Raw genomic sequence first — 23,487 nt, 5'->3', positions numbered from 1 at the left:
CTTCTTCCTCTGCCTCTAGAGAGCTGGGAGGATGATGTGAGCCACTATGCCCAGCTGGGGACTTCTTATTTTAATATTGATAATTGTTAACATTTATCAAGAATACATTCTTGCCAATATACTGTGATTACTTTATTGATTCTTCACACCAACACCATAATGTAAGTACAGAGGAGAAAGATATTGTGGCAACCTGACCAAATATACTCTAGATACAAGTCTAAGAAATTGGATCCACATCTAGGTTGATTCCAGAGTAGTTATGCTCTACTACTACAAGTGTTGTTCAATTCAGTTTACGTGTTAAGCAACAGAGTTCCTTCAGAGCTTTCTAGTATTCTCCATACACACACACAAATAAGTGTATTACATGATCCACTAAAATCATAAGTTATGATAAATGAATTCCCAGAAGAGCCTTACTATTTGAATGCTGGGACTGGAAGAACATATGTCCCATGGTCTCCTTAACGGAGATATTTCATGAAAGACGAAGAAAAGCACATCATCGATAACATCACTACAGTTAATGCAAGCCTAGGTTTCTAGTATCTATAACAGAAATGAATGTAAGTTCATGCCATTGATTCAAGGTATATTTAAGAGAAAGCACTTCTCTAGAGTAAACACAAAGATTTTCATAGTCTTAGGTAATCCTTTGATAAAATTTAAGGTATATGAACGAATGCAAAGGATTCATATCATTTGGGCAATATTCCTTCAATATTGAACATTACAACTGCATTGCTGATCAACACTGGCTGACAGAAATTTTGAAGTGTATATTCTATGACTGATCAACAAACCACAAATATTTGGTGTTCTTAATTAAGAACATAGCCATAGGTTTAGAAACTTGCATAATTTAGGAACATCACAAAAGTTGAATAAGCTTCCTATACAAGGAAGTACAAAAGAGAATGTATAAATCATTGTCAAGACTTTCCTCCAGAAAAAAATCTCTAATTTTGGTCTGATACATGAACATAGATTTGATTAAAAAGTCAAAGTCTTATCCTAGTCCTAAACGTAGATCATTAAAAATTTATGAAGTACCCATGAAATATTAAACTCTATACTGTAAATTGTGCTCTTAGGTAGCTAAATAATTGTTGGATTCTAATTCAAAATCATTTAAAAATCAAAGCATGTAGTTTGTGATAGTTGATTTTAAATCATTCTTTCCTGCCATCATTACAGAAGCCAAAATGACATCATAGGAAGTTTTGTTATCCCTTTTGTACACCCTCATACACAAAGCAAAGAAACCTCACATCCAGGAAGGCTGGATCTGGGTCTACAATTATAACCCCTAAAACATCCTCCCTTACTTTTGGAAGCATATGCCACATAGATAATCGTCATAGATTCTTGGAAACAGAATCTTGGTGTTGTTTTACTTTGCTATCAGATCTTAAAGATGAATTAAGTACAGTAAATAGATGACTTCAACTTTGTATTCTAGTAAGTGATCAATTTAAAATAGAATTAAATAGAACTCCAGCATTTTTAAATGAAGTTTTCTTAAGTGAAAGTCATCTTAAATTAATAAAACATGCCCTGAGTTCAAACCCCAGTCCCACCCAAGAAAAAATACGGACCATAAAAAAACATCATTTAACATTAAGTGGAATGATTGAAGGGTATATATAAAAGCTGTTTCTCTGAATGAAAGAGCACTGAGGAATGACAGCGTAACAAGAGATATAACTACCATTTCTTCAAATACTGGCTGAAAACTGAATCTTCTGTGAGAAGCAGTTGGCTGACTAAATCACACCAAACAACATCTCCAGAGTCAGTGTTCTCAACCCTTTACCCAACATCCCATTCTGCTTAGGGAGAAACTCAAATGTATACAAATTTTATTCAGTACTATTTAAAAAATATTTCCCATAATGGCTCACATTATACCCAAATGTTCTGGCCTCCCTTAGAGACACAGACATAAACTCTAACCTCCCTTCAATCTAATAAAATTTAAAATGTTTACAGAAAGTTATCATTATTTCTAACACTTTAAAAATCTTATCTTCTCCAAACGGGGCATACCTAATCTTTTGAAACCTTCAAATTTCCTCATTATTATGTCTATTATGGCTAGTCATTCTTGAGTTTATCAATGTCCTTCTTCAAATGGTGGACTAAGCTCAGAGTTTGGGGAATGCTGCTCCATTCAGAGTACTGACTTATTTTCAAGACCCTTTCTTTGTTAAGTATACTTAGGTTAACGCCATTCACATTCTAATTAATTTCACATTGGTCATCACATTGGTGACAATTACTTTCTTAACTTGAATCATAAAATATAACTGTCATATTCACAATATTTCTAGTTCTTAATTAATATTATAGACTTTAAAATGTTCTGAATGGCATTATTATTATTATTTTGTTGTTCTTGAGACAGGGTTTCACTATGCTGCCCCGGCTGGTCTGGAACTCACTATGTAGACTAAGCTGGCCATGGCTTCCTGCGTGCTGGGTTTGTACCACACCAGGCTCTGTATGGTTTTAAAATGAAGAAAATTATTTTTACAATTACCAAAAATTTTAAAATAAAAGAAAATAAAGATCTCTTTTTTTCTTACAGACTAAGAATAAAAGATAATTGAATACTTGGGTTTAGGGGCAAAGTTAAAGTGTTCCTGATCACTTTAGATGGAGACTTGACTTTGTAAGCTATGGGAAATGCAGGTGAAATGACTTTGTTAGACTAGAGGATACAGGGTGTATTCTTTTACTTCCCTTCTATTACATGCTTTTGTTAAGTAGAAGTTCTCAGTGCAGAAAATTTTCATATGGATTTGTTATTTTTTAAACTTTCATTCAAAATCAAGTGAAATATTAGTTTTCAAAATAACTTCTAATAATTTCATAAAATAATTATGTACACTTAATTTTAGCTGCTAAAAAGTAATCTCTTCCTCATTCTATGCTAGCAAGGCACATCTGAAAAAATCAGTGTTCTTTGGGTTCACAATCAGAAATAGATTGTAGAATTTCACATAAATTCAAGGAGTAAAAAAAATTCGATTTATTGGGATTACTTAAACTGACTAACAGGACTATGAAAGAATATTCTAAGAAATATTCAAAAAGCAATTATATTTCCCAGTCTTTAAATCATTTCAAATTTATCATATTTTAAGTTCTTTTAAATATTCCTTTTAATTGGAAGAGCCCCGTAAATGATAGACAGTTTTGTGCAGTGCAAATTAGCAGTTTGCCCTAATTCTCTTCTCATGACTGTCATTTCTTTCTCTATTATCTCATGCAAGTTAGCATAATGGAGACCCTTATAAAATATGAGCCATATGCCTCATTGTGTAGCTCAAGATTTAAATTTTATCCATGACGCCTTATTTTAAATGTGACCAATTCAAGGTATTTCGCATCTAATTTCTCCCCTATTACTCCTGGAAATCACTTCCTTTTTTTAATTTAAATCTGTATTTCTGTGCATGGAAAGTATCAGTTTTCTTTCGATCTCAACACATCATCCTAGATGTGTTTATGGATGTGTGTATATTCACTATTTGAACCTGGGTAGACCATTTGTATATGTTATCCTGTCCTTGGTATTATTGTTTGTCTGAGATATGTGAGGCAGACTGAGAACAGGTATATTATTTTTCTTTAAAAAACCCTTTTTGTCAGAAGAAAATTTATATGGATGCTTCATTTCTTGGTCCTCACAAGGACACAAATGATACAGTCTCATGCACCTCCTCTTAGTTGGATTAAATGTGAAATTTCTTAACAGTTTCTGGCCAAGAAACTAGGCAACATTGAATTACACATTTCTTCCTCTATAATTTTAGGTAATGAGAAGAAAGCTGTGGTTGCAAATGTTGACGACACACACACATGCACACATATACACATTCACACACACACAAACTTGTGATGCTGGTGATGGATCACAGTAGAGAAAGAGAAGGTAGAAAAATGGTTAAGAATTTCCAAGGAAAAGAAAGTCACTCACATCATAAACACAAACCAATGAATTGCTATTTGCTACTAGGACTCACGAGGGGATAAAAGGACAGAAATAATTAAGTTCTCAGTTTAAATCAACAGTGATATAACTCCTATATCCCCATTATATCACTAGGCATGTTGCAAATATTAATAAAGACATCTTTAACCTTCACACATGATGCATAACATTTGAATATGGTAAAATGCCATCCTAAAGGACAAAAGTGATTAAGCAAATACAAACAGTACAGAGACAGTCTGCAACCTATCTCATATGGTATATACAATAGTTTAGCATGAAAACATTTACAAACACAGCAGTAGGTTGTCAATATGACAATAACCTCCCTAGTCACTTTGATGCTTAAAACCAAGGAACTACTTAATCATATTATTTTAAAAAAGATAATTTCCTAACTTTTTGGAAAAAGAAAGGTAAGTTTTAATAGACAAAATAGTATTTCATTTAATTCTACAAATGTTATTAAATTAAACTTAGCATTTACCTCAGATGATTAAAAATGCATTGGACACCTTAGAAGTACCAGCAGCTCATGATGCAGGTACCTGGCACACTCTTCAATTCCTATAAGAAAGAAAGCAAAAGAGAATATTCTGAGTAATATATGTTTTTGTAAAATGATAGTGACTTGTCTCTGGATATTATTTATCATATTCACGGCTTTTGTTAAATGCACAAAATAGCAATGAAAATTAATGTCTGCCTGAGAATTCCAAGGTACCAGAATAGACTCCAAATTATGAAGCACTACAAAAAAATATCAAAGTACTCAATTATATGTCATTTTACTGGGAAAGTCTGTTGTACTATAAAAGCAGAAGTATTTATAATTACAATGTTTTCTTATATATGCATAACTTATAGTCATAATACAGTTATAAAAATGAAAAGGTTTGCCTTTTTATTTAGTTTTTGCCATTGAACTTCTACTAGATTTTGACAAGAATTTTTAAATTTATATTCCATAATTTTCTGAGAGACTATTCATAAAATGAGGGAAATAGTAGCAACCCATTTTATCTCACCATTTGATAAGGTGATGCCTAGCGTATCAACTTATGAAACACATGACATTTCCCACATTTTAGTAATCTTCTCAGGAAAATTAGGGAATATAAAGTATATATAATTGCTAAAATAATATTCAGTATGTATAGTATATACAATATATACATATATATATATACATATATATGTATATACATATAATTTGTTTCAAAAATTACTGTGGAAGCAACTTTTAATGAAAATTTATTTTCTCCTACATACTTGCTAAAAGAGAAACAAAGAGATGAGCATGATATACTAGTATTTTGCTGCTGCCCAGTGTTATTTCTCTATATTCACCATTTGCAAACAAATACCATTTGTATAGACTGGAAACTATATGCATCTGTCTCCTGTGTTCTAGTTCACACCAAGCTTCACTTACATGCTATTAAATTGAGGCACGAGTTGTAATCAGCACATGGACATCTGCCCACTTTTCTCCCTCTACATTTCCTCCCTTTCTGTAAATCTCTACCCTATTAAATACCAAAGAAGGTCAAGCATGAGGAAGTGAAGATATTTGAGAAATGACACTCCTAACTGAGATCTACAACTTTGTCATGCACATGCTACAGCACATGTAGCAAGTTAGACCAGAAATAAGTGAACATCCTCCCAGCCCATCGTGAGATGCCTAGCTTTAAGGACTGGATACATACAAATCACATTACCAATTCAGTATTTTTAAAAGCAAGTATCAGGAACAAATACACATATTGTATTACATATATATTGCATTATTATATATATAATATATATACTGCACTAAGTGTTTTGTCTCTTCTGTCTTTTTTGTGGTCATTATAATTAACTTTGAAAAAAATGCTTTCCAACCAAGTAAATTCTGTACAATGAAAAACATGTCCCATTAGATTCTATAAAGACATCAGAGGTGACATTACAATAGGGGAAACACTTTGAAAGGAACTTGAACTTTTAGCAAGAAGGGGAGTATTCTAAATTTTAACACAGTGGAACTCTAGACAGAAAAATAGTGAAATCATAGAAATGGCTACATAGCAATTCATGAATTTCTCAATAGATTGCAGAGATATCTTGCTTTTTGAAAATGCATCAACTTCTCCAGTTTCTGGTCATCTACTAACTGTGCTCACAACTTTCTGCATTATTCTCATTTTGGAATTTATAAATCTGCTGCATAACCTTTACAGAAAGCTCACTATGACAAGCACTGCTTTAGGTGCTTTCATATACTTATCTCATCTAATCAACAAGACATGTACCATGACATACTTTGCAGACAGCCACATTGCCATCTATATATTAGCAGAAAAATCCTGAATGGAAAAGTTGTATGTTCCATAAGGTAAAGTACTGTTTCCAGCTAATTTTAACTTTTAAGTTCTCTATCTTTTATTTTCTTAAAATGTTTTTGAATGAAACTTAATGTGAAATATGTATATATTGAACTTGCACATTATTAAACAACATTTATTATCTAGTTGTCTGTAACTTCCATTTTGGCATTCCAATGAGAGGAAGAGATACTGGAATCCCACAAGATTTTTTTGGTTATAAACATATTCACAGATGAAGTGTGTGATATCATTAAGATAGATGGAAATATGTATTAAAGACTCACATCTTCTAATTTCTTGGGAAAAGATCATTTGAATTAAGATCCAATATTTTTGAGAGACATAAAAATAAGTTATACCAGTAAAGAACATACAAAAGCAAAAGAAGCTCCCAGATAAAAAAGATTAAGAAACTATATTGCAAAACAGAAATATAAGCTGGCAATAGCTAAAATTTAGTGGAGCAAGAAGGTGAAGAAAATGTGATAAAACATAAACATGCATATGTGTTTATGAGGTGTTTTCTGGGCAGAAGTTAAAGGAGTTCAATTATCTAAGTGGAAATAACTTCAAGTTTGCTGGGGTAATAGTGGAAGATAGAAGGAAACAAATGCAAAGCTATAATTCCTAAGAATAAATGGTTACAATGGCAGTGTACCACATTCCATATTAAATCATAGCATGCAAGATGAGAATACAGACACAAATGTCATCTGACATCATAAGATACATTATATCCTTCTTACTAAGATGATCTGAAGAAAAAGTAGAAATATAGTAATCAAATATATATTTTTCAAAGAAAAGATGGAAAGTAGGAAAAATCAGTTTCATAAGAATTGATTGGTAGATGAGGCTTAAATGAGCCAGGACAAGATTCAGAACAAACTTGAAGAATTATATCTTCAACTTTTTTTTTGTGACAGTACTGGAGAATTAACTCAGCACTTTTTGTTTTTGACAGGAAAAGCACTCTGCCTCTTGAGGAACATGCCTAATCTTTCCTGTTTGAGGTTGATTTTCAGATAGGGTCTTTCACTTTTGCCCAGGCTGTGTACCAAGTAGACGGGATTACAAGCATGTGCCATTTACCCTCAATATTTTGACTGAAGAACACAATTCGAGGTAAGAAATAGTGTTACACACACACACAGCATAAGGATTTGATGAATGTGTACTGCCAAGTTCTTACTTGTCAGAAGCCATGTATAAAATAAAAGTTGGTCCACATGCTTAGCATCTCAACAAAATCAGACCTAAAGTAGTCATTGTGCCTAATAAAATACTGGAAGCCAGTCTAATAGTCATGATCATGGCATAATAGTGAAGAAAGAAAAAAATGTTGAAGAAGGTCAGTAAACTTGCTATACCAGTAACTTTAAAAGAATAATCAGGCTTGATTTAATCTCCATTGAACCATGAATGATTCTAATATCAAAGCTAGAGATATACACATGGAGTCTATAAAGTGATATTGATTGTTTTCTTTCATTCTTTAGACAATGCATAGATTATTATAGGCAAAGATAACCAATACTTTAAAGTTACTCTGATGGGAGTCAGTATATCCTTTCAGTTGATGGAGCTATGTTCAGGAACATTTGAAAAACAGACTAAAAATAACAATCTGCTTGGACCTTTAGTAGAACTTGAAATTTTAATGGGAAAAACACATCTTTATACTGTTAATGTTTCTTAGGAAATATTCTACAGTTGTGAACTTATGTCTCTCTAACTTTACAAATGGTTCAGAGCAGCAATCTGAAAGCCCATGCTTTAAATGAAAAGGTAGCTAGAGTTCTTAGTATTTTTCTACAATTTGATCCTAATTATTCTCATATTTTATTTCAGGGTAGGAGAAAGGAAGGACACTTTTCATAGGAAATATCTACAATATGGCATCTTCTCTCTAAAAGAAAGTAATTCCCTCATTTATTGAAATTTTGTTATTAATAATTAGTATATAGTTTTGTAGGGCATGAAAAAATAATATTTCAGTGCTTATCACAATGAAATGCTCTGAGCAATAAATTTCTTAGATGATCCCATAAGACTAATAACACGACATTACCATAGCAACATCTGAGTAATCTTCCATTTGAAGATTCATTAATGTTTTAGAGTGCTAGATTTTTTCCTAGAGATGCTGCCCTCCACTGGGGGCAGAAGGTCTTTCATTCCCTGGGAAGATCAAATGTTCTGAACTGTTAGATGACATCTGTATCTTCTCATACTTTTTTCTCCCCTCTTTTTAGTTACAGAACAGAAGGAGGAAGAGAAATAGCAAGATCATTATTACCTTAATATGATACTTACAGCTTTAAAAGGTTTATTATCATAAATTAAATCACAGGAAATAGGTAATGTCATTCTATTTTAAAATACAGAACCCAAGCTTAGAATGTGATACAATAATTTATCAAGATTACACACATCTTTCCATTACTTAGCTCTGCCTCCAAAGTATCAGGAATAGAAGGCTTTGGTTATGAAACCAGTGAGAATAAATGTTAAGTTGAATATAACAATACTTAACAAAACTTGAAACCTGTAATCAGTGCAGTAGACCAAAACTAGATCATGTAAATGTTTTATCACTAACATTTCATGGTTGTTAAATGAGTAGATTTCTGAATAAAATCTTTCCCTTTCTTTTGTTTGTTGCTTTGACCCTTTCTTGAAAGGATGGTTATTAAACTGTACTAAAGTCTGTTTTTCTAAAGTACTGAACTAGAAATTTTATAAAAATTTAATATTTTAATCAAGGCATTTTTGCATAATAAGTAACTCATTTAAATTAATATGCTACATCTAACAAGTTGATATCATAGAAATGACACTTTCTGCCAACACATTTATCTGAATGGACAAAATGGAATATTCCATACATTCAATCTCAATTCCACTATAACTATAAGATTAAGAACTCTAGCTGTGTAGTTCTTAATCTAACATCACAAAACAGGTAAGCTAGTACTAAGAATTAAGCTATAAAATTTATAATTTTAATAAAAGAAATTAACTATACTACTTACTATAGCAACAGAGAGAAGATAGGGAAGATAGAAAAAATATATTCACTGAGTAATTTCAACTCTGCTATTCAGCAGAACTTTTTAATATTAAAAGCAAACATTTTCCCAGGTAAAAGAAAGCATAATGACAGTATGGCTTGATTGAGTCTCTCTATAGATTCCACTTAAAACACATTGCCCCAAACCATACCAAAAGAGAATTTTGTACTTTCACTATACTCAAACCTATTTTAGTATGAAATGCACACTGCCTGTTCCTCAATAGAGAAAAACAGGACTAAAAGAAGCTGCTTTTGATTCTTCTTATTTTAAGTTCCTGGTTTTAAACTGCTTTGTTTGGTGATTCCCAGCAGAATGATGAGGACTTGGTGGCACAGATTTCCTTTTGTTCTTGACTTTCTTAGAGATGTACATGGTAAGGATATCAGCATTTTTATTTTCTTTAATCTTTCAAAGCCCAAGAGTGAAAGCAAAGCACTGTTATCTTTTTATCAGGCCAATGAAGTTAAAACTTTTCTTTCTGTGTAAACTTTTTTCAAAAAGTTGAAATTCTACTACAAACTATAATTTTTTACAAGTGCACCAAATATTTTAGTCTTGAAATATTTTATAAAAATATTTCTTTAAATTATATACACAGATACATACACAATAATTTTTGAGCCTTGTAGATATTAAAATAATAACTTTCCATATGCCAAGTGATTTCCATATGCCAAACACAGTTCTAAAAACAATACGTTTATTTGCTTACTTAATTCTCATACCAGAAATTCTGTTTTTATCACCATTGAAGGCATAGTGGGATACAAAGCACAACCCCAGAGTGAGAGACAGAGGGCTTAAATAAAAACTGTTCTGGAGAACAGCAGTAATTAATAATTGTTATACTATCTCTGATTGAAATATACCAATAATAGCACTCTTATAAAAATTGCACAAAAATAATCCTTAATCAAAAATATCAAACCATAAACATATAAAGTGAGAGAAACAGTTCAGTGAAAATGAATGGAACTGAACCTCTGTGAGGACATACGGCATTTCTATTCAGTTTACCTCATATTCACAATGTCTAATAGAATATTAAATATGCAACAAACCAGTATCCAAAATATGTGTTGTATGAGTGAATTAATACATGAAAAAAACTTGTATGAACTTTGGTAATTTTGGAAATCTGACCTGGAAGTGTCAGTTTCACACACACTAACCATCTAGAGCAATCTGGATGTAGTACACGTTTACATTGGATTCACTCCTTCCATTTTTCATTTTCAATTACATCATCCAATGTTCTCATATCATTCCTTGTGCTCTGATCATCTGCATTCCATTTACAACTGTCTATATGTATAGTCATTTAAGTCTTGGTCCATGCTAGAGTCACTTAATAAACTACTCTAATGAAAAAACCCATTGTAATTAATACATGCTCCTTTTGACAGAGATTTGTCAGAAAATATAATTCAATATAGTGATTCTGATGGTATGAACAATAGGCAGAAAAAAACTTAAAATCAGAAATATAAACCCAGAAGGAAATATCATGTGTTATCTTGTGCTCTTCCTTCTCTCTCTCACCTCCCCAGATTTATCCTGAAGCCATTCTGCCTCACTGCCCAACTCCCATCCAAGCTTTCTTCTGGATTGCCAGCATGGTCTCTTAACTGATCTTTCCACTGCATTCTTGGCCTTTCAATCCATGGTCTACATTCAAGTCAGAATTACCTTAAAATAAATTAAGTCATGTTACTCCATAATTGACTTCTCCTTGTATTACGGAGACCTAAAAAGGGTTTTAATTCCTAACCTAAAATGTTGGTCTGATTTGGGCATAGTCAACCTTCCTAGGCTTCATTGGTGCTCAAAGTTTCTCTCCCTTCCAAGGCGCTTACTTGTGCTGTCACTTTTGTTGGAGCAATCCTCTCTCAACTCCTTGCCTAGACATTTCCACCTCCCTTTAGGTTTCAGCTCAAAGACACTTATAAATGAAAACTTCATTCTGAATGGGAGTCCTTTTTGATGTTTCACTATGGCTTCCTGAGGTTTTCCTCCCTGCCATTTCTCAGAATAATACCATGGTTTTGAACAAAAGATGTATAACTAGACATACAAAATTTGAATCCACTTTGTAGACTGATGCTATTGGAGAACCTGTCTATACTTGTGATACTCCAGTTTTCTTATGTATAAAACATGATACAAAATTATCTACCTAAATGAATGGTATGTGGACTAAAGGATTTAATAAAAGTAAGCACTTAGAATACATCAAGTACCCAATAAATGTGTCTAGCATTATACCATGAAATTTTATTTATCTGAACAACTATTTGGTATTTTCTTTTCTCATAAACATGCAAACTCAAGGTAAGGCAGAACCATGTATCTGTTATTGTCTCTACAAACTTTGCTGACAAAAAACACAGTAAATATTTAATGAATTAGTTGACAATATGCATAAATCTCATAATGCATAGAAGGAAGAATTTTCAAAAGAGAGTTTAATATGGAGCAACCTTTCCTAGCAGGTGGATCTTTGACAACCATAAAATCATACAATTTGTGGTAATCTGTTTCACTTTTTGGAAGTTTCCCTGGATACAAAGAAAATCTTGATGCATTCACTCAACTGTTTCTCAGTATAAAAGTATTACAGAAATGAATGTAAAACACCTAAAGAAATTATTGTTGTGCTGTCACATGCTCGTACCTGTAGTCCCAGCTATTTAAGAGGCAGAAATCCAGAGGATCATGGTTTGAGGCCAACCTGGGCAAAAAGTTAACAAGACTCTATTTCAACAAAACAAGCCTGGTGTAGTGGTCAGCTACTCTGGAGCTAGGTACTCTCAGGTCCACACAGGGCAAAAAGAGAGACCCTATCTGAAAATAATCCAAAAAGCAAAAGGGGCTGGGGCTCTGGGTCAAGGCTTAAAGAACTCCTTACCCCACTAAATGAAACAAATTATAAGCAAAACATTGCCTGTCATTGCTGACATGTTCAGTAATTCATTTTAACTGGAGTGAGGTGGAATCTTAACGTGATTTTGATTTGCATTTCCTCTATGGCCAGGGATGTTGAGCATTTCTTCATGTATTTTTTTTTTCCATTTTGACTTCTTTCTTTGAAAAAGTTCTGTTCAGATCTTTTGCCCATTTCTTCTTTGGGTCATTGGTTTTTTGGGAGTTTGGTTTTTTGAGCTCTTTGTGTATTCTGGTTATCAGTCCCTTGTTAGATGTATAGCTGGCAAAGATTTTCTCCCATTCTGTGGGTAGACTCTTCAGTCTGGTGACCAAAATCTTTTGTTATGTAGAAGTTTTAAAATTTCCTATAGTACCATTTGTCAATCCTTCTTCTTAAGTTCCTGGGCCATTCAAGTTTTATTTAAAAATCCATTGCCTATGCCTATTCATTCCAGAGTATTCCCTGCTCTTTCATGTACTAACTGCAAGGTTTTGTGTCTGATATTAAGGTCCTTAATCCACTTTGAGTTGATACTAGTACAGGGTGATAAGTGTGGATCTAGTTTCAGTTTTCTGCAGGCAGATAACCACTTTTCTCAGCAACAAATATTGAAGAGGCTGTCTTTTCTCCATTGTATATTTTTGACACCTTTGTCAAAAATTAGGTGAGTCTTACTGTGTGGATTCACATCTGGGTCTTCTGTTCCACTGGTCTTCATATCTGTTTCTTTATTTTAAAAATTTTTTTGCTATGGTTCTGTAGTATAGTTTGAAGTCAGGTATTGTGATAACTTCAGTGTTGCTCTTTTTGCTCAGTATTGCCTTGGCTATTCATGGTCTTTTATGTTTCCAAATGAACTTTAGGGTAGATTTTCAATCTCTGTGATGCATACCATTGGAATTTTTATGGGGATTACATTGAACATGTGGATTTCTTTTGGTAATATAGCCATTTTCACAATATTGATTCTGCCAATGCATAAGCATGGGAGGGCTTTCCATCTTTAAAATTTTTACAATAAAAGTTTCACAAAATCTCTTCACCACTATCAAAGTTACATTACAGCTCCTGAAGTCTAGACCTTATTCATGAAAGTCTTAAAATTCAACTTGCCACACAATTTTCTCCTAACTTTTGTTTTCATTTCCTTTAATCACTTCTTTTTTTATAGTTTACTTGTTCATTTTTGCAGTACTAGAGTGTGAACTCAGGGTCTCAGGCTAGCTAGGCAGGTACTCTACCACTGGAGTCACTCACCACGTTGAATAGCAGCTTAAAGATGTGATTGTGATGCACAATCAGTGATGATGTCCTGCTGGTGCTTTCAGAAACTTATTTTTACCCTAATGTAGCTTTTAGTTAAAAAAAAAAAAGTCTATGACTTTTATAGCCAACATCCAAGAATGGCTTTAGATGCTTAGGGTTTGCAAGCTTTTTGTTACAAAAAATACTTTATTGAAATATGATTGACATATGGAAAGCTGCATATATTTAATGTATACAACCTGAAAAGTTTGGAGATAAGTATTCATATGTGAAACTATCACACCCCACATGCACATATGCACACAGACAACAAAAAAAAGGAAATATGAATCACGACCCCTAAAACTATCATCTTGAGATATATCTAGGTATGAAAGTATGAAACAAAGTGTACAGAAGAAACTATGTTGAGTTGCTTTGCTCTGCTTTCTTATAATATTCATTTTGTTCTTTATATTTTTTAATATTTTATTTATATTAATTTTAACTTGCAAAATTATATATACACATATTTTTATGTGCAACATGTTTTGAAATATGTGTACATTGTGGAATGACTAATGTGAGTTTAGTAATTATATGCATTTCTTCACACACTAATTTTTTTATGTTGAGAACACTTAAAAACTACTCTGCAGTTTTCAAGAACATAATACGTCATTTTTAACTATTATCATATTGTTGTTCATTAGAACTCTTGAATCTTTTCCTCTGATTTAGCTGAAATTTTGTATCCTTTGAACAATATATGTTCCCCTATTTTCTGTTTTGCTTTTAACTTTAAAAAAAATTTTAACATAAGTGAGATCATGGGGTATATGCCTGGCTTATTTCTAGTAACATAATGTCTTCCAAGTTCAATTATGTTGTAAAAAATGACCAACCAGATATCCTTCTTTTTAAAGGGTAAATAATATTCCAGTGTTCATGTATGTGGTGTGTGTATGTGACTTTGTATGTGTAGACCACATTTTCATTGTCCATTCATATCTTCATGGACATTTCCATATTTTGGTCTTATTGTTATAACTTTATTTCTTAACTATTGTGTATAAAGTGCAATGAACACAGGAGGGCAGATGTCTCTTAGATGTACTGATTTTATGTGCTTTAAACACGTCTAGTAGTGGTATTTCTAGATCATATAGTAGTTTAATTTTTGAGCAACTTCCATATTTTTTTCCATAGTGACTGTGCTAATTTATATTGCCACCATCCTTGGGCAAAGAATGTCTCCACCAGCACTTCTAATCTTTTTTTACTGGAGTGAGGTGAAATCATGTGGTTTTGATTTCCTTTTCTCTGATAATTAATGATGTTGAGCCTTTTTTTCACATACTGGTCATCCATTTGTGTGTCTTCTTTTGAGAAAAGTCTACTCAGATTCTTCGCTTACTTTTTAATCAAAAGGCTTTGCTATTACTGAGTTGTTTGAGTTCTTTATATAATTGGGCTATTAATCCTTTATCAGATAGATAGCTTTCCAATGTTCCCTCTCATTCTGTAGGTTGTCACTTCACTCTTGTTTCCTTGGCTGTGCAGAAGACTTGCAGTTTGATATAATTCTGTTTGTCTATTTTCCCTTTTGTTGCCTGTTCATAGGCTCATATCTAAAGAAATCATTGCCCAGACTAAGGTCTTGTAGATTTTCCTTTATATTTTCTTCTACTGGTTTTTACAGTTTCTGATTGTGCATTCAAGCCTTGTTTTTCTTTTTATTTCTTCTTTAAGTGCTTGGGAATGAAACCAGATCATACACATGCTAAACGCAAGATCTATCACTGAGCTACACTTTCCTTCCTTTACAGCTGAGTCTTTAATCCATCTGAATTGGTTTTCTTATAAGATATAAATGTCTACTCTCACTCTTCTATATGTGGGTATCTAGTTGTACTATTAACATTTATTGAAGACATTGTGCTTTCTTACGTCATGTGTTCTTAACATCTTCATTGAAAATTAGCTGGCTGTAAATGAATGGATTTATTTCTTTATTCTCTATTCTTTTCCACTAGCCCGTGTGATTGTTTTTTAAGCCAGTAACTTGCTGTTTTGGTTACTATAGCTTTGTAGCATATTTTGAAGTCAGATATTGTGACGCTTTCTGCTTCATTCTTTTTGCTTCAATATTGCTTTGGCTTTGATATGTCAGAGATAACAAATGATCATCATATGTGAATGACATTGTTCAATAATTCATTTATTTACTATATATTTACTGAGGAAACACTTTAGAAAGGGACAGAGAATACTAATAGGGCAAACTTATTTCCTGGGAAAGTTCATATGTCACAAACTCACTTATATCAGATATACTATAAAGTCTTCTAACAAAGTTAACACACGATTGTAAGTAGAAGGTTAACAGGGACAGTAACATCTTTCTCAGAAAAAGGGGGCAAGAAAGTTAAAAAAAAATTGTCCTCCTCAAAATAGGCATTCCAAGTAGCTATGCAAAATATCTTATGAAGCCTCTATCATCACGGTGACAACTCTTCTACGAGTGCCAGCAGAAAAGAAAGGGAAGTGAGGGGAAATAGAAAGCAGGAAGGAAACACAAACATGGAGATGTGGCATGAGTTTGACAGGGATAGGAACATGGCTGCTGGAGCTGATTACCCACACTTAGAAGGTCAAACCTATATTAACTGAATCAGTTCCTGAATCAGAGTCACATTTCTGCAGAAGCAACATCGTATTTTCAGAGTAGCTTCCCAAAATGTGTTCCTTTATAATAGTACAGCCTAATCAGTATTAGAAGAATGCCAGAGGAGAAGTCTACATAGAGTATACAAGTAGACTGTAAACCAGAGATAATTAAGCTTTTCTCAGAGGAAGTTTATAACTCATCAATAAGAAAATAATTTTGATCTAAAAGGACTCATAAAATGTTCTGATCTCAAATCACATTTGGACAGATCAGGAAGTAGAGATCTAGAAAGGCTGAGTGACATGCTGGCAGCAGAACTTAGCATTCCATATCTTGTAATGAGCATTCCTGGACTTATTTCCCACTCCAAGGGCACTGCAGTCAATGCTGGAGCATGGTGTTCAGGTTTCTACTTGGCTCTTTCCTGGAAAGATGACCCTTGAGCTTACATGCTGTGTGGGAAAGGAACAGAGCAATCCTTTATTCAAATGGTTTTGGGATTCATGCTAGACACTGTCAGTGCTGCTGCTCAGTCACCCAAATACTGGGACATCATTACAGTCCCCTAAATAACTTGAAGGCAGGTGGAAAGGAATCCATGGAATCCAGCAACAGTGGTCTTTTCTGAACCTGTGTCATGTTTACTGAACTGTGTCTGACTTTCAAATTCCTGGCCTTGTCGAGTTTTGGCTTTAAATTTCACTTATTGTAAGGTAATCTGTTAATGAAAGAGTCATAATTGATGTCTGATCCATTTTGATAGGGCATCTTTTAAGGTTTTTACATAGTTCTTATTCAAATGGAATATTGCTTAGGGATCTTGAGGAGGTTTTAATTCACCTTCCCCAAACTTTTCTTTGTATCATTATTCATTTTGTCAGATACCCTTATAAGATAATTTCACATTATAGATATGATTCTGTAGCTGTGACTTTATATTTTGTGTTCTCAGCAATATCATTTGAAGTTTATAAAACATTAGGGAATTTTGGTGATCATAAATATCTTGCCATATACTTAAAATAATTTGCAAGGGTCTAGTGAATTATATTAATTAGGGATATTTATTAGCTTTTAGAATATTTAATAAAAGGAAACCATAGAATTAAAATAGGAATATTTGTACATTAAAACATAATGCTAGAAAGTTTTCTATGTACATGGCATGTTAGTGATTATTACTATTCAGTGGTCATTTTGCTAAGTAAGATAAGCCAAATATAGAAAGAAGAGTACCAGATGTTCTCTCTTCTACTTGGAATCTAAAAAATGTTGACTAATGATTGGAAGGTGTCGCGGTGGGCAAAGGGTAAGAGTTGATCAATGCATGCTGCTTGCATGTATGGAAATATCAAGGTGAACCTCATTAATATCTACATTAATATGTGTTTATAAATATTTTTAATTAAAGCCACACCAAGATGTCTTTGAATTAAAGATGGCAATATATGTTTTCTAATGCAAATTATTCTGATAATTTGTAGTGTTAAAAATTAGGGAATAACTAAAATGAATAATTTTGAGTATTTCCACTTCCTCTTATCTTGAGATAAGGGGGAAAAAAACCCCACCCTTCTACCTACACATAATATATTTCCTGTGTATTTGGATTTATTTGTGTTTCCTAACATACCCAAATCTGTGGTAGCACTTGTGCTTCGCTTTTAAGTTAACATGTTTTCACTCTAGTTTTTCACTATTGCTGAATCCAGGGGCTGAAAGGAATTTAGCAAGTCATGTAACTTTCTTCAGGTTCCAAGCAATCATTACTAAGAATGAAAAATGAGGAAATCCAGGGGTTTTTTAGCTAAGTTTGAAGAATTTGTAATAAAATAGGTATTAATTTATGCAGTTAAAGCACAGTGTTACTAGATAATAAGCTCTCAATTGAGAACTTTATTTACTAATTGCCATGATGATAAGACTACTTAAAAAGTCTTTAATTGTCATTAAATACATTCCTGCTTTTATAACAATTACAATACATAGACTCACAATAAGAAAAAAGCTGTATATTTTATTTTTCACTTACAGTTTTTAATTCAGAATTGATTAAACTTAATAAATAAAAATAAATTAAATATATGGAATCATATTGTCATATCCTTATAATTCATCTGTACAAAAGTCATTCATGGGTTCTTTTTTTTTTAAAGTTTTTAAAAAAATTTAAATTTTCTTTATTGTGCTGGGTGGGGGTACATTGTGCTATTTACAAAAGTTTTTACAATACATCAAATATATCATACTTGAATCCATGTCCTCCACCATCCTTCTTTATCCACCCCTTGTCTTTAGAGAAAGACTCCTTTGTTTTTTTGTTTTTTTTTATAGGATCTCATCATGTAGCCCAATTGGCCTTGAACTTGGGATCTTCCTCCTTCTGCCACATAGTGCTAGGATAACAAGCTAGATGCTCCCTAGAACTCCGTAAAGGGAAATTAGTATTTTCCATTTGGCTTATATTTTAAGCTGAAGATCACAAAGATTATGTTCAGATTAGTAAAAAATTCATCCAGTTATTTACTTGTTTATTTTATATTTTATCATATGTATGTATATATGCATATATATACATACATACACATCTATATATGCCTAGACCTCCATATTTCCTCACCATTCCAGAAATTCTGCTATGAGCACTCATGTCACTTGTAGGGATCAGTACTAAAAGAACAGTGGCATTTCTAGAACACATAAAGACTTGAGTGTTGTGCGGCTGCATAATAAAGTTTTATCTATACCATGTAATACAGGTGATGTGTGGGTGTCTATGTTTGCATATGTGTGTGTATTCGTGTGTGTGTGTGTGTGTGTGTGTGTGTGTGTGTGTAGGAGAGAGTGAGAAAAAAAGAAAGAAGAAAAGAAACATAGAGAATTAATAACTAAAAGTTCTAGTGGTATAAATTGGATTGTTTTATAACAATCTTCTTTCTGCTATTTTGTTGCACTATGTAAAGGCAGACATTGGGGAAATTAATCAGGCCCTAAGATCTGATAATTGGATATCATACATAAGGATCCCCAAGCCTTATATTTTGAGTAAATTGATGAAGACATTCTAAGAACAATGTAAGTCTTTGTGCTAAGTGTAATATAATGCAAATGCTTGACCAGATGAATTTGTAAGGGCAATATCCATTTTTCAAAATTAAACACCTGACATTTTATATGCTCAAGTGCTCTCATTCTGTACATATTATTGATTAAACTGACATTTTAAAATTACTATAGTGCAAAAGAGCTCATTAAAATAGAAAACTAGTATATATTTTTTTGCTTTTAATAGCTCAAAATTGGCCAGAACAGTAAGAGTACAAATGTTTGACTGAAACACCAAGTTGAAATTTTGAATCAATGTTCAAAGGTCCTCACATAAGAGTTCATTTCATGGAGTACAATCTTGGAGCTGTTTTCAAACTACATAGATACATAAGCAATAAGTGAAACACCTGCCCTTTCATCTTGGATTATGCTGTTTATTGGCAATGAATACTCAGCTTTTACACCTAGAGCCTCAGTTTACTAGTCTCTTATAGTCACAAAGAGTCATAAAAAGTCTGCAAAAGCACAGATTTGCACCCTCTGAACATTTGTTTCTGAAAACCTGAATTTGGTGGAATGTTATGTTTCCATGGCTTAGATTACCCAGGATAGATTTTAATAATCACTTCTAATGATAAGATTGTTCAAGCATCCATATTCCATTGATAATCAATGGAATTCATGCTGAATATAAGAAAAGGTGCCTTTAAAAGATACATCACTTCAAATGTGTGTCACACTTGTAGTATTTAGCTTAACAGAGATGAATAAATATACTTTCACATGACTTTTCAAGATATTTAAGTCTTTGACCAACTATGTTATGTTTCTTCCCTGGAAGAAAATCAGGGAAGTTGACAAACACCCAGATAATCATTAAAATAAAATTTGGTAAATAAACCATTATAACCCACAATCTGTGGGGAGTGGGTAATTATGTACAATAGAAAACACTTGTTTAACTATACTTAGATAGCATGTCAGCTCATAATTATGGATGAACATAGCTATTATATAGGGAAGAAATATGCATGCTATTGTAGTGGAGAGGGAGGTATTTTTAATATTCTTCAGTATGATACTCCATTTAGTAGGTGTTCTCTAAGCAAATGATTTAGGGGTAAATGTACAATTTCATTTTTTTCTGTAGAAATACCAACTTCCAGTTAATTTTCAGTGCTATGTTTGGATTTTCAACTAAATACATTAAATAATCATGTCCAGTGAAATTCATTAGCCATCCTTAAAATAAAGGCTTATCACAAATACTACACTGTAGGATCTCTTCTATTAAGTCTTTTGAAAGAGTAGAGAGTGGCAGAGAGGGAAAAAGAGTGACGGGGGAGAGAGAGAGAGAAAGAGAACATAAATAGATCAATTCATCTTCTTTCAGATGTCTTAACCCACAATATTCTTATTGTACAATCTCTGACATTAATTTTTCATGCACTTTGCACCTGAGCTTTCAATAAATTCAATGCAGGTCCAATGTGGATTATTCTTTATTCAAAAGACCTAACAGTTAAGATTTTTTTGTTTGCTTTAGTTTGTTTTGATGGAAATATACAAACATTCAATATTTTTATGTGAATTCTATTTCTTTCCTTCCCTTTTTTCCTGCCCTCTTTCCCTTGTTCCTTTTCTTTCTTGGTGGTACTGGTGTTTGAACACTCATGGCTTCTACCACTTCAGCTATGCCTTCAACTCTGTCAATTCTAACTCTTTCTTTTTTCCTAAAGCAAGGTTATGTAGTAATATAGTTTTATTGTAATATGATGACTCTAACCCAAATAGCAAATTAAAATCTGCCAGGTTAGTTATCAGCATGGACTCAGTGAATGAAAAGTAGAAGATGTGCTCAATAAATAAAGCATGGGGGGGGAGGATAAATGGTTTGAAACCTCACAAATTGTTCAGACAACTTGGAACAAACTTCTGAAAATTTAACCCAAGCTCTCATCCCTTAAAGTAGTTGTAGGCTCACTCTCCCAATTACACATATGATAAAATATGAACTTTCAAATATAGAGTTGCTGCAGGCTACAGAAAACATTGTGAGGTAGAAATACATTTCCTATCACAATGACCCCATTAAATTCCTTTAAAGATTCACTTTATGATCTCAGCTCATTGTCCCCTAAATAGCATTTGTCCTGACAAAAGGGAGCATTTAGAAGGAAAGACTTCTCAGTCAAACAAGCACTGAGCCAAGAACAAGCTCAGAAGTTATCAAAACAAAGCTTCACAAGTTTGGAATAAATTACCTTGCTTGGGCACAAACTGAATAATGTGCATATGTTTTGTCAGTGTCTAAACATAATCTATTCGCCTCAGGCTTTTTCTAGACCTAAAATCTCATGCTGTCAATGTTATCTGTTACAACACTGCTTTAAATGGAAAAATGTCAGGTGACATGGTTTCACTAAGGGAAATTGCCCGAGGAAGGATGCAGGTGTATCTGCCATTCAAAAGCCTGAAAGGTATGTTCCTCACTTAAAAATGAGCTCCCTTAAACATTGAGAACTAATTATCATATTAATTTATGTCAACACAACTAAGTACAGGCAGCAAGATATAATACATATGTGTAAATTTCTAAGAAAGCAGAATAAAAAGGAAACTGTACTGTGAGTCACCTTCATGGTACTACACAGGTACTGCTAAAGCCATATTTTTATAGTTTCATTATTATTATACGACTGTGTGTGCCATATATTACTATAATGTTTTATCTGCTTTTCTTTCCCTGTTTTGCTTGTTTTGATTTATCCATATGTGTGGTGGACAGACTATAGAGTAACCCCCATGATCTTCATTTGCCTTTGCAAAATTGCCTTCCTTTGATTGTGGTAGGACCTGAGACTTGAGCCAAGGGGATGTGGTCTTTATGACCCTTTCTTGTACAAGATTTGTTCCAGTGCATTGCCGTATCAGGTATCACCCAAGGCTAGAAGGACATTTTTCTCCAAAAGCTCCCTTTCCTTGGGCAAGTATTTATCAGTTCCAATTAGGAACTTAATCTCTAAAATGTCACTTGATTGTTTTTTTTTATCATTTTATTCCTACTTAAAGCCATTTCTGTGAGTCAGGCCTCATCATTTTCCATTAGAAAAAATGGTAATCGGCTTCAAGAGCATTTCATTTTCCATTTATGAATAGTTGCTTCATATTTTTTTTCTAGGAAGACCTTATCAAAACTATGAAATGAAAAAATATGCTTTGCTTTGTCTTTGGAATTTCCTTTTCACTTGTTCTCCCTACTCTATCCCATCTTATTTCTACTAACACAGGTGAATTCCCTGGCCCTTCAATTCATCCTTCCTTCTCCACTCTTCCTGATAATGTGTCCTTCAGATACATCACAATGCTTCATATTCTGTCATGCCAACTTACTTCATAAGGTTAAAAAACCTTAATAGGCTGGCAGATTAACTTAAGTTGTAGAGCCCCTATGTAGCAAGTATGAAGCCTGAAGTTCAAACCCCAGTAAAAAGAAAAAGAAAAAGACCTTAATAGCTTAATTCTGTTTACCTTTTAAAAAGACTTACACAGACATACTGCCATCACATAGTGTTTTTTTTCTTTAATCTAGCAATTTTCTCCAGCCAATTCAAAATCATGGATCACTCTAAGCAATGGGACTTCAGAATTCAACCACTACATCAGTGATTCTCAACTCTGAGTGTCTTTCAGAGTCACCTGTGGAGCATGTTATCACACAGATTTATGGGCTCTAACTCCAGAGCTTTTGATTCAGAAAGTCTTGAATGGAGCCCAAGATTTTGTATCTTTTACAAATTCCCAGGTGATGCTGATGCCACATTTCCACATACTATAATTTCTTGTTTGACCCCTGGCAACTACTATAAATTTATCAAAAAAAGGATATTCTATAAATGAGAAAAAAAAGCAAGAACATTGATTACTCAAAAGAAAAAAAAAAGAGTCCCAAGAAAGATGCGTTCACAATGAAATTCTATCATTGCCTAAGAGTTTATTCTGTTTTTTTTGTTTTGTTTTGTTTTATCATAGTAGATGGCCCATTGTAATTAACATGTAAAGAGAAATTCTGGTACTTAGAACAGATAAAAGCAGGGTTGGTATTAGATGATATTATAGAGGGAGACAGAAAAGACTTAATGCTG

General features: G+C 33.0%; 1 protein-coding gene across 43 annotated transcripts in view; it reads right to left on the bottom strand.

Moving 5' to 3' along the window:
* Positions 1-23,487, bottom strand: part of Lingo2 (leucine rich repeat and Ig domain containing 2) — a 1,208,229-nt gene that overhangs the window by 698,219 nt on the left and 486,523 nt on the right. For all 43 annotated transcript variants that reach the window (XR_012440409.1, XR_012440405.1, XR_012440406.1 and 40 more), the window contains one exon: positions 4,491-4,570. The gene's annotated coding sequence lies outside the window, so the exon portion shown is untranslated. The remainder of the gene's footprint in view (positions 1-4,490; positions 4,571-23,487) is intronic.

Source organism: Castor canadensis, chromosome 13 (genome assembly GCF_047511655.1).
Source record: "Castor canadensis chromosome 13, mCasCan1.hap1v2, whole genome shotgun sequence".
NCBI classification, from domain to species: Eukaryota; Metazoa; Chordata; class Mammalia; order Rodentia; family Castoridae; genus Castor; species Castor canadensis.
Note: the sequence above shows the minus strand (reverse complement) of the source record. Positions and strands in the feature narration are given on the sequence as shown.